Below are 12,217 nucleotides of genomic sequence, written 5' to 3'. Positions count from 1 at the left end.
CACAGATCTCCAACTTACCCTAGTCTATGCCATCCTTAGTCAGTGCAAATGGCTTTTTTAGAAAAATACCAGGTTTTTTCCTTTCTACTGGGCCCAGTTTACTTCTCATGGACCCTTGTTCTACACCCCTTTTAGAATTCCATAAATCTCTCTACCCTTCCTTCATACTAGCCCTCAGGATCTGAAGATAGCCAGTGTGCAAGTAGCCAGAGTTTGGCCAGAAAGATGACTACCAGGGCATCTCAGAAAAACTTCCCAGGCTAGGACTTGCCTTGTGGCGGGGGTAGTTGCTGAATGCCAGCCACGAGGGTTGTGCAGAGGATTATCACCTCCATTCATTCAGGTTCCATTTCCCGAGAGCCTCCTGCGTGCCAGGCACATGCTGCCCAGTAAGGTCAGTATGTTCACCTCAGGGCTCAACTCAACTTATTGTCATCAAGTTGGAACTGACTCATAGCTGACCATTCAGAGGGTTTTCAGAGGCTGTAAATCATGCAGGAAGTATTGCCCATCTTTCTCCCACTGAACTGCTGGTGGATTCGAACCACCAGAGAGGCATCACCTTTGGGCTAGCAGCTCAGCTCCTGTGGACTACACCAAGGCGAAGTCCTTATAAAATGTGTGTGGGTTTCTTCTGAATCTACTAGATGCTTGTTTGACCTTGGGTCCTGAGACCAGGGAAACTGAATAGTGGAGTGCCTGCTTGTTCCTTTCTTTGAGCTCTTAGGAGGTTCAGGGGATGCTGCAGGTATGTGAAAGGTTCACATGGTCCAGATCTAAGGGTACAGAGAGGCAGTGCAGTGGAGAAAGCTCACCAGTTTCTTGAACTCCAAAAATCCCGTACCATTCTTCTTCGAAAAGTAGTCCTGCTGGAATCCTGAGTAAATAAGCTGGAACACACGATTGCAGGTAGGGTGCAGATTGGAAGTAAATAAAGCAATTGGACTCTTGGAGTAGAGGTGAGTCAGCTGAGGACGTGCCCTTCCATCAGTGTGAAGCCTGCTCGTGGTGCCTGGGTGGATTGTCTCTCTGAACCTCTAAGAGAGGGATGTCTGAGGGAAGTGGATGCTCTGAGCTTGACCTTGGGCCTAGGTGCCACGCAGTCCACTGGATCCCTGGCCAGTAATGCATCTGTTCTTGTTGCTTTGGTTCCCATTTACTGAGCACCTACTATCCATATGTTGTTGTTGTGTACCATCGAGGCGGAACCGTCCCATAGCTGACCCTTTGGCATGTTTTCAAAGGCAGTTAATCACATGGGAGGAGATTGCCCATCCTTTCCCACAGAGCAGCTGGTGGATTAGAACTGTGTACCTTTGGGATTGCAGAGCAGCTACTTACTACTAGTCCACCAGTGCTCCGTACTGTCCCAAATCCTCACAACAACCCTGCACAGTAGGTATTTATTATTAGTTCCATTTGACAGGAGAGAGAAGAAGCTCAGAAGCTGGGTGATGTATTTAAGATCCTAGTAGAACCCTTGTATCGCACATGTGTGCCCTTTTCTCTGCATGCTGCTGCTTCTCCATGGGCACTGGTCCCTTTAAGGAACTGACACATGTCTCTGTTTGGGATCTCAGTGCTGAGCAGTGGAGGAACTTACATAGACAAGTGGCATCACCTTGGGACTGATCGTGTGGGTGATGGTGAGGCAAGGTTGGCCACATTTGGGTCGCTCAGAAAGGTTATTAGTGATCTTGGTGTGTCTCCCTGCTGGGACCCTAAGCTATTTGTCTCTCAGCACTCTGTCTCCAACAGCCAGCACAGCACTGCCATATAGTAGGTGCACAGGACGTATTAGTTGAATGAATAGTTTTGTTGGTAAACTGTTTGCAAAAACCTGGGAGACTGGAACTCTCAGCCAGCAGTGGGCCTCTAGGACCCTTTGCTGGGCTGCCTTCAATTCACAGCTGTATGGGGTTGAAAGGTAATTGTGTAAGTCTCCACACTTGTTCCCTGGTAGATCATAAGATTTGGTTCTCTGGTTAGTGTAATCCACAGGGAACTGAGTGTAGCCCTGGGCCTGACGAGATCGTGGTCCCAACGACGTCACGCCCTCCCCTAACCCAAATGAGCTTGGCATCATGAGACTGAGAGAGAGCAGAGGTGGTGCATAGGGTGAGATGGAGCTCTGACTATTCCATGAGTGGTGGGGGAGGAGGTCTGCAGCGCTAGCGGCTCTGAAGCAGAGACCAGGCCCCGATGGTGGTCCACCGGACACACCCAGAATGAGCTGGGACTGTTAGCAGCCTGGAGCAATTTACCCTTGGGGAGATTGTTTATGATGGAGGACAGTGGGCCGGTTGGAGCATGGGAACTGGTGAAGATAGCAGGACCTCTGAGAAGATTGCCTGTGTGTGCAGACTGTGATTTCTGGAGCATGAGCCTTTGATGCACAGCCTCTGTGGCTCTCGATGATGATGTCTGTTTGCTTTGGGTGTCAGGCAAGTTTTCTGTGTAGGTGGTAATGTCTGGAGAGCAGGGTTGACAGGACTCACACCAGCGACCAAGTGTAGGCTCCAAGGGAAGCAGCTCGGAGATCAACTTGTGATGTCTGCATGGCAAAGGATGAAGGAATTTGTTAGGTCAGATTTTTTCCATGCATCTCATTTTGCAAATGAGAGAATTAAATAAATCTCAGATAACCTATTGCTGTGGAATCAATTTCAGTTCACAGTAGCCCTGCCCCATAGGGCTTTCAAGGCAGAAAGTCTTTATAGAAGCAGACTATCACATCTTTCTTCTGCAGAGTGGTTGATGGGTTCAGCCCACGAGAGGAGGGAAGCGACTTGTCCAAGATCTCATAACCTCTTAACCTGCAGAATCAGCATCTGTAAGAGAGGTTCCCGGGCACCTAGTTCAGTTTTATCTCACGCTATTTATTAGCCCAACTCAGAAGGAGCCTTGTCATTAAGTTGTTAAGTGCCTTCAAGTTGCATATGACTCTTAGAGACTATGAACAACAGATGTGAATCCTATCCTATCTTGAACCATCCTTATCGTACCTGACAAGAGCCCATTGCTGCAGTCATTATGCCAATCCATCTCACTGAGGATCTTCTCCAGAGATGAGGAAGTGGGCATCTTTCTAAACCAGAGATCATGTGCACAGCTTCTACTGCTCCTCATCTGTCCCCCTTCCTTCACATGGAGTGAGCCACAGGAGCAGGTGCTGCCCTCTGGGAGGCACATGGATCAAAGACAGGTAGAGATATTGCAGAAACCCACAGCAGGTGGTGAATATATGCCTAGCCAGTGCATACATCTGTGGAATTACCCAGTATCGTGCACGGAAGTGGGGCTGGGAGGACATGCTGATGGCTCTTCCTTGGACAATCCAGTGAAGTTGTCTGTGGGAAGGAAATCTTTGGAAGAGGGAGAGGAGAAGCGGCCTGTTAACTGGCTACGGGGGTGTCCTGGTTTCGATGTGTAGGAAGTCACATGGTGTAAGACGACAGGAAAGGGATCTGTATTATCCTACGACTGCCATAGCAAAGTGCCGCAAAGGCTTTAAAGGACAGAAATTTAATATTTCAAGTTGGTAATCCCCAGAGTGCAAGTCCCTTGGTGGCAGACGCATCTTCACATGGCTGGCTCTGTAGCAGTGTTCTTAGATACAGATACAACTCCAGTTGAATTCATAATCACCCTACCCAGCATGGTCTGGTGGCCCAGTGGCAAGAAGCTGCGCTGCAATCCCAAAGGCACACAGTTCAAGGCTGCAAGCTGCTGTGTGGGAGAAGGATGGACAATCTCCTCCCGTGCATTTAACTGCCTCTGGAAACCCACCAGACTCTATGATACACAACAACCAAGTATGCATTTATGATGATTTAAATGATAACATCGAAACCCTTTTTCCAAACAAGGTCACAATTACAGGGATTGTTGTTGTTGTTGTTGTGTACTTTCGAGTCAGAGCCAACCCACAGCTGACCCTCCAGTGGGTTTTTAGAGGCAGTTAATTGCACAAGAAGAGACTGCCCATCTTTCTCCCCTGAAGCAGCTGATGGTTTCAAACATTTGGGGTTGCAGCACAGCTTCTTACCACTAGGCACACAGATCGGTCCGTAGTTGGATTGGGCAGCTGGTGGAAGAGCCCTTGCCTCTTGCTGTGCATCCTTGAATAAGTCAGTTAACCTACCTGAAACCTCTTCTTTGCTCAGCAGTAAAACGGGGCCAATAAAAACGTCATCTCCAGGGAGTAGGGAAGAGCAGATAAGCATATAACTGAAAGGGCTCTTAATTCCTAAAGTGCTTTCAGTAAATATTATATGATTTTATTTATATAAAGTTCAAAAACAAGCAAACTAATCTATGATGATAGAGGTCAAGACAGTAGTTCCCTTGGAAGGAGACACTAGCGTTCTGGAAATGCTCTGATTAGATCTGAGAACTGGTTATATGGGAAATTCACTGACCTATGCACTTATGTGCACTTTTCTGTTTATTCTTTATCTTCAGTTTTAAAAGTTTTTAGGAAGTGCTTAGAATGAATAGGTTATAATGGCTAGGAGCTAGTCACTTGGCAGTATGTCTGGGAGGAGACTTGGAATAATATTAATAAATATAGTTGCCAATGTTTGTTGAACATTTTAAAGTTAGTGTGCTAATTATGTCACTGGCATTTTCTGTTTTAATTAGTGAGAAAGAATTGCACTGCCAGCCCAGCAGTTCGAATCTACCGGTTGCTGTTCAGGACAAAGAGGAAAAGTCTCCCCTTGTGCAGTTTATGGTCTCTGAAAACCCATTGGAGGTCAGCTAGAGTTGATTCTAACTTGATGGTACACAACAACAACAACTAGCAACAATAACATGCAGAGAAACCGAGACTCAGAGGGGTTGTATAAGTTGCTCAAAGTCACACAATGAGGCCTAATTCCAGAGCCTGTGCTCTCAATGGGATTGGAGTTAGAAAAGATAAGCACCTGAGTGTTGCCTGGATCCCTTCCTTAGCTAACTAGAGGATTGACTCTGATGGTCAGGTTATTTTTTTTCAGCTCTAATTGTGCCAGGGTGCTGCAGAATGGCCTCTGCACCCTCGCTGGTCCCAAGCTGGAGATAGCTACAGAGTGAAAGTGGAAACAGCAGCCGGGAAAGCTCCATTTGTCTGGAGACAGCAGGATGTGCTATGCCAGGTGCATGGCAGCCTCTGAGGGTCCAGGGTAAATGGTGTTGCACGCAATTAAAATCACTCCTGGCAGATCCCAGCCAGGTGAGAGAAGGAGATTTGCAGTATTTATCCTGTCCATGATGGGCAGGAGGGAGAGGCTGCTGCAGAATGTGAATTCCTTCAGTGTCTCGCCAGAGCTGGTACTGGGGAGTTGCATCTTCATAGAGACTTTACTGCACATTTGAGGAAGCCAGAGTGGCCTGGGAGAAGACTAGAATCAGCACTTTTGTTACTATTCTCATTTGCCTAAGCAAGTTAGCCTAATTCACACTAGCCTACCCCTGAGTTGTGTGGCCTTGCCCACTGAGAGAGAGGAGGTGTTGTGTTTGTGTTTAAATATAGCTGACAAAGTAGACAAAGCCCTATTGTTCAAATTTTCCAGACAGGTGGGGGAAAAGAGGGTCCAGTGGTACTTTATGGGGTGCTGCATGGTGATTCTGGACCACCTGAGCCAGCCTCATCTCTTTTGAGAGGCCTGCTTTGGTTAACCACTTCAACTTTTGCTAATTACATCCTGGCCCCAAGCAAAGTTGTACATACTGTGAATAGAATAAACACATCAAAGAATTCTGGTTGTTTCTGACTGTTTATGTTTTACATCTTTCTCCAGTATATTGGCCCTGTATCCCTATTTGACTGGAGGCAGGCTGAGGTCAAATGGACCCTTGAGGATCCTATCTACTTAGCAAGTACATGTCTGCAGTACTGACTCCAGTGCCTCTGTCAAACCAGTGCTTGCCTCAGAACCTTTACACATGCTGTCACCCTGCTTGGAATACCTTGCTCTCTGTTCTCCCATTTTGTTGCTTCATTACTTTTCCAGGAATGCTCTTCCCTGCTGCTTCCCAAAGCCCGAGTGTAGTCGCTGAGCTCCCTCTAGTCCCTTCTTCTGTGTAGAGGAGAATATTGAGAATACTATCCACACTGCATTATTATATGTCCCATCAACTCAGAACCGACTCACAGCGGACTCTCTATTGGTTGGTTGATGGTGTTTTCAGAGGCAGTAAGTTGTAGGAGAGGAGATTACTCCTGTTTCTTCCTCAGAACAGCTAGTGGATTTGAGCCACATGCCTTTGGGTTGGCAGCACAACTCTTTTCCACTGGGTCATGGGAGCCTCTGCAGGTGCCAGTGTTTTTACTGGGCACTGAGATCTGGGAGACCAGAAGCTGCTCACACTCCTGTGCCCTGCCCCTAACACAGAGCTGGCCATTCAGGAGGATCATGCTGAGCAGTTCTCGAAAGGACGAGGAGAAAACCACGGTTTTGCAGCCCCACCTCTGGGAGTCCAGCTGCTGTGCTTGTCCGCAAGGGAAGGAGGATGCTCGTGGGCTTGCCTGCCTCAGATGGATCTGAACCCCAAAACAGCTGCTAGACATCAGAGCCTTGAGCCAACGCGGTACCAGTGCCCATGTCTGACCTGCTCAGTGCTGGGTTCTGAAGTCTGCACTTAGCCTGCTGGGGAAGGTTTTTGTTGTTAGTTGCTGTTGACTCTGGCTCGTGGCAACATTATGCACATTAGAATGAAACATTTCCAGCCCTGCGTCCTCACGATTGCTGGCGTTTTCAAGTCCATTGTTGTGCCAGTCCATCTTACTGAGCTTCTCCCACCTTCTTGTCTAATTCACCAAACCCCACAGCCTTCCTGCTGATGGGACCAAAGCAAGGAAGTCAGACAGTGCTATTGTAATCTGTAAGATTGTCGTCGACAGGCTGTCTGAAGTACACCACCAGGCCTTTCTGTTTTAGACCAGAAGAAGCTCTACTGAAACCTGCCCCCCATGCACAACCTCTTGATATTTGAAGTACCAGTAATATAATTTCCAGCATTACAGCAACATACAAACCCCCACAGTACAAGCTGGGAGAGTACAGCATCATAAACAACTTACTCCTATTGAGTTGACTTTGACACATCGTGACCCTGCAGGACACACGAGAACTGCCCCACAGGGTTTTCAAATCTTTATGACAGCAGTACTGCCTCATTTTTCTCCTGTGGAGCACCTGGTGGGTTTGAACTGCTGACCTCTCAAATAACAGTCCAGGGCTTAGCCCACAGTGCCACCAGGGATCCTGAAGCATAATAGTGTTCCACAAGCATGTCTGAGAATTTAAACATGTCTGGAATAGTGGGTGAACCAGAGAATGGCTTCCCATCACCTACTGTTCCATGGAACAAGGAGGTAAAGGTAATTTTGGTGTGTTCCACCTCTCCTGTTGATGAGAAGCTCGCATCCCTTGTTCCCTATGTGTCCACCACCCTCACTGCATGCCAAGCTCATGAATGCTCAGTGCTTACCTCCGCAGCCCATCATCTACTGTCCCCAGCAACTCTGTGAGGTGAATGCTGCTAATCCTTTTTCTGTGAAGATGAAGAAATGCACATTCAGAGGGGTTGAGCTGACCTCGCCGGTGGTGGTAGAGCTGAAATCCAGTACCTTGTTCTCTAGCATCATAATCCTTTCACAGGTTCCCTTCCTTCTTGGTGCAGCTAACTGGCCTGTTTAGAAATGGGAGAGCCCTCAGTTTGAGTCCTTAGCGTTCTGTGCAGCTCTTGCTTGTGTCTGAGAGTCCATGACCTTGGCAGTCTCTGTCCCGACCACAGCGTCTGAGGAGGAAAGGAAGTCTGGCTTTGACAAATGGTCCTGTGGTCCCAGGACATGTGGGGCTAATGCAAGTGCAAACAGTGTATTAGTATTTATTACTCAGCTCCACTGCTAATAAAATCTGCGTTTTAAAAATAATGGCGAGTCAATGAATTGGTCTATGGCCTGTGGGGAAAGGATGCAGGGCAGATAGATCCTGGAAAAGAGTGGCATGGGCACGAAGCTGTTTAGATCCAGAAAGTATCTTACTGGGGTGGAGGTGGGGAACTTATTTGGGGGGCAGCTTTGCACCCACTGATTTTGTTTTGGAAAGTTGTTAATCTGTAACACTGCAATTAGTTGGAATTCATATTTACTAACAGTGGCAGTTTTTCCAGGCTGAAGAGGTGGCTGTTGGCTCAGGTAATAGCTCTCAGATATCTATTTCAGTCATCTGTGCTTAAAATCCTTAATTTGGAAAGCCATTTAACGGCAAAGCCCCGTACCTGTAATTCAGCAGAAACCTCCATCTTCTGATGCCTGGATTACACAGCAGACTGGGTTATGTCAAGCAAGGCGGAGAATGAAGTTAAGGGACTTATGTTTGGAAGGAAAACTGAGCAGCATGCCACAGACAAGCTCGCCGATGCCTAGAGAATGTAGGAAAAGGGAGAGAAGGCTTGGAAGGAGGCATGAAGAGAATTGGAGCTGGGGGACATTTTGGGGCCGAGTAGAGAATAAGAGATTGATATTGGAAGTCACCTCCAGAGGTCATTTCGTCTCCTGGTTTGCCTGCATTCATGGACACACTTTAGGAGTCCTAGGTCATTCTATGCAGCTTCCCAGCTGTAGAGGGCTTTGGAGACCTCTTCATCTACCCCATCATATTGAAGATGAAGATGAACTTAGGTCTGGAGAACTTGAGGGATTGTCCAAGTTCACACAGCTGGTCAGTGAAAGCTGAACCAGAACCCAGGCTTTCTGCGTCTTCCCCCAAAACTTTCTGTAGCTCTACCAGATTTTCATGTAACGGGGTTACCGCTGCTGTCTCTCCTCTGCTCAGCCAGCAGGCTTTATGCAGCCACAGCTGGGCCCAGGAGTGTTGCGGGTGGGGAGGACGATTTGCTTGCTGCCCGCTTCCTGCCCCAGTGGAGGGGCAGATTGGTTCAGCCCTGGAGCTAGCAGGCTCTTGGTTCTCAGGAGCGTCAAGCCATCCTGGACGCCACAGTTTTCCCCACAGCATCCTGGGGCTGTCCTTCAGTTCCTGCTTTACCGCCTTCATCTCTCTGCACCCTGTCCCCCTGTGGATGGGGGGGAGAGTCCTAATTGCTTGATCTCTCTTTCCTAGGCAGAAAGCACCTCTTTCCCTGTATTTCGCGGATGTTATGCATGCTCTTAGGAACACTATGGGCTGGAAAAAGTATTATAATTAAGAGAGAGAAGGTCTGGTGCTTAGGACTGTGGTAAATCTTGTCATCTACTTCCATGTTAGTTTCCTCACCTGTAAGATGGGGGTGTTAAGACCAGCCTGACCCTCTTCATAGGAGCAAGTAATGAGAAGGGAATATACAGGCCCTTCGTATATTTGGAGACGGACTCAAGGAATTGCTTTGCCTAAAGCCAGGCTTTTGGAAGTCTTACCAGATGTGTGTGTTCAGGGTAGGGGTGTAGAGGTAGTGGCTGCAGCATCTTTCGGAATTCATTCCTCAGAGCCGACAAGGTGAGTGTGGGAACTCAGAGGTAAGTAGCTGCAGGCAAGGATATGGCCCTGGGTTAATGTACCATTGTTTGTGGAATGAGGGATGCTGTTTCTCTCCCCGTTCTCCTTATACTACCTGCATCCCCCACACTGGGAAGCTACTCTGTATCATGGCCCACATCAGTCCCCAGTTCCAGGAGCATGTGGGCCAGGTGCTTTGCACATGGGCTTTCCAGGTCTGACATTGACCTCAACCACATAGTCGTCATGAGTAGTAAGTGCCATCAAGTTGAGTATGACTCATAGAGACCCTGTGAACAACATATCTGAACCCTGTCCTATCTTGTGCCATTCTCACAATCTCTGACACACTTGAGCCCATTGCTACAGTCACTGTATCCAATCCACCTGATGGAGGGTCCTCTTCTTTTGCCACCACTCCACCTTGATGGGACACCATGCTGTCCCTCTCCAGTGCATAGCCTTTCCTAGCAACATGCCTCAAAAGTTTGATCATCTTTTCCTCCAAGGAGCACTCTGACTGTACCTTCTCCTAGATGTATCAGTTCATTTGGCAATTCATGGGATATTAAGTACTCTTCTCCAACACACAGTTCAATAATATTATCCCATTTATCAAAGCAGGACGTTGAGGCCCAGAGCAGTAAGATGGCTTGAGTTCTAAGGGTCTGGTTAGAACTAGGAGCAGCCTGGCTCCTTGGTGTAAGACATTGTCTGTCCTAAATATGTTACACCAAGAGTTGTGTCTGTGATCTTGGGGTGTCCCTGCTGTGTCAGTGCCACCCCTTCCCATCCCTTGTGTTCTAGGTGAAGACCTTCTCCTGTCCCCGTCACTGGTAGTCCTGAAGATGGAGGACTTCAGTGCCCTTGACAGCCTTGCATTGGAAAGGGACTGTAGGAGTTTTACCTCCATAGTGCCATTGACTGCAGGGAGTAAGATGTGCCAAGACTGGGCTTCTGTGGCTACTTGGGCTCTTGTGCTGCTGCTGAAAAGGTGACAGTGTGATTAGCGGTTGGCCTTTGTGAGGCCTTGGTTACTCCTCCCCTGTCACTGAGGAAACCTGGCCTTTCTGCTCTGAGCATCTCCCCAGCCCCAGAGCTGACTCCTTGCCTTTGCCTCAGCCTCAGTCCATCCCTGACCCTCATCTTCTGCTGCCCTTGGCTGTCCCTGGGCATTGGCATTGGACCTGGGCATCAGCACGTAGGGAGTGTCCAGAGAGCCTGCAGATGTTGAATCAAGGTCTGTGCAGAGGTACAGAGGGTATTGTTTAGACATTTTGTGTGAATTAGTAATATTGTAACTGTTAATTGAATGTCCATTGATTGCCTGTCAGGGGTTTGATTTAATCTGCCCTATCCTTTCTGAGTCTTAGTCACTCTTTAAATAGTTTGCTTGCTTTGTCCTCATTTTTTCTTCTTCTCTTGTGGATTCTGTTCCTGCCTCCTTTACCTTGGTCTTATAATTAGCATCTTTTGTTTTCTGGGGCCTTGGCCTCCCTGCAGCCACTGTCCCTCCCACGTGGGTTCCCCTGACTCCTTCCTCAACAGGAGCTTTCCGAAGTGTCTGGACAAAGACACAGTTGACCTGCTGTGTTTCATTAGGGGATTTCAGTGCCTTGGGATTATCTTTGTTATGAAGTAGAGAGGGCAGCAGGCTGGAGACAGAGGATGAGCCGTGGTTTGACAGCTTCATTCGTTCACTCATTCATTCATTTTTGGGATTCTGCTGTAGAGCAGGTGCTGTATTTGGCATATTTAGAGGCACAAGTGCCTGAAACCAACTTTTTGTAGTGTAAACAGAGAGGTAAGGAGATGATCACAGAGCAGCATGGTGTGCCCTGGCCGAGGCCAGCCCAGGGTAGCCTGGGGACACAAAGAGGACATTGTCATTGGGCCTGGGCAGCAGGAAAGGCTTCCTGGAGAAGGAGGTGCTTGGGCTCCATTTCGAGGACAAGTAGGCGTTAGCCCGAAAAAGGAAAGGACCTCCTACGCAGACGGAAGAGCATGTGCAATGCCTGGGCCAGAGGCCACCTGGAGGGGAGGGGGCAGAGAAGGGCTGCTGGTGTTGGATACAGTGGAGTCATTGACAGCTCAGCAATCGCATTGACAAAGTACAACTTCCCCACAGAGTTAGAGAGTAAAGATCAGGCTACAATCTTTATAGAATCAGGTCACCAAGTGTTTCTCCTGCAAAGCCATCGGATGTGTTCAAACCCTCGACCTTTTGGTTAGTAACCAAGTAATTGTCAGGCTAGTAAGAGTCCTCTTATAGAAAAGGCTCCACAAAACAAACAACTCATTGCCATTGAGTGGGGACCAACTCATAGCTGAACCTCTAGTGGGTTTTCAGAGTCGATAAATTGCATGGGAGGAGATTGCCTATCTTTCTCCCTCAGGGCCTCTGATGGATTTGAACTGCCTGCCTTTGGGTTGGCAGTGCACCTACCTATCCACTAGGCCACCAGAACTCCCTAGAGAAGAGTATAAGAGCAGTAATAATGATAATAATGATAATAATGATAATAATGATAATATATTTAGTGCTTCTAAGCATCATCATGCAATCAAGATGCATTGATAATAATGGGTGACTGGAATGCAAAAGTTGGGAACAGAGAAGAAGATTCAGTAGTTGGAAAACATGGACTCCGTGACAGAAATGGAGCTGGAGAGAGAATGATTGAATTTTGCACAATCAATGACTTATTCATAGCAAACACGCTTTTTAAGAGACA

The sequence above is a fragment of the Elephantulus edwardii genome, unplaced genomic scaffold, assembly GCF_000299155.1.
Source record: "Elephantulus edwardii isolate Elephantulus edwardi_28Jun2011 unplaced genomic scaffold, EleEdw1.0 scaffold00171, whole genome shotgun sequence".
NCBI classification, from domain to species: domain Eukaryota; kingdom Metazoa; phylum Chordata; class Mammalia; order Macroscelidea; family Macroscelididae; genus Elephantulus; species Elephantulus edwardii.
This window is presented reverse-complemented; position numbering follows the sequence as displayed.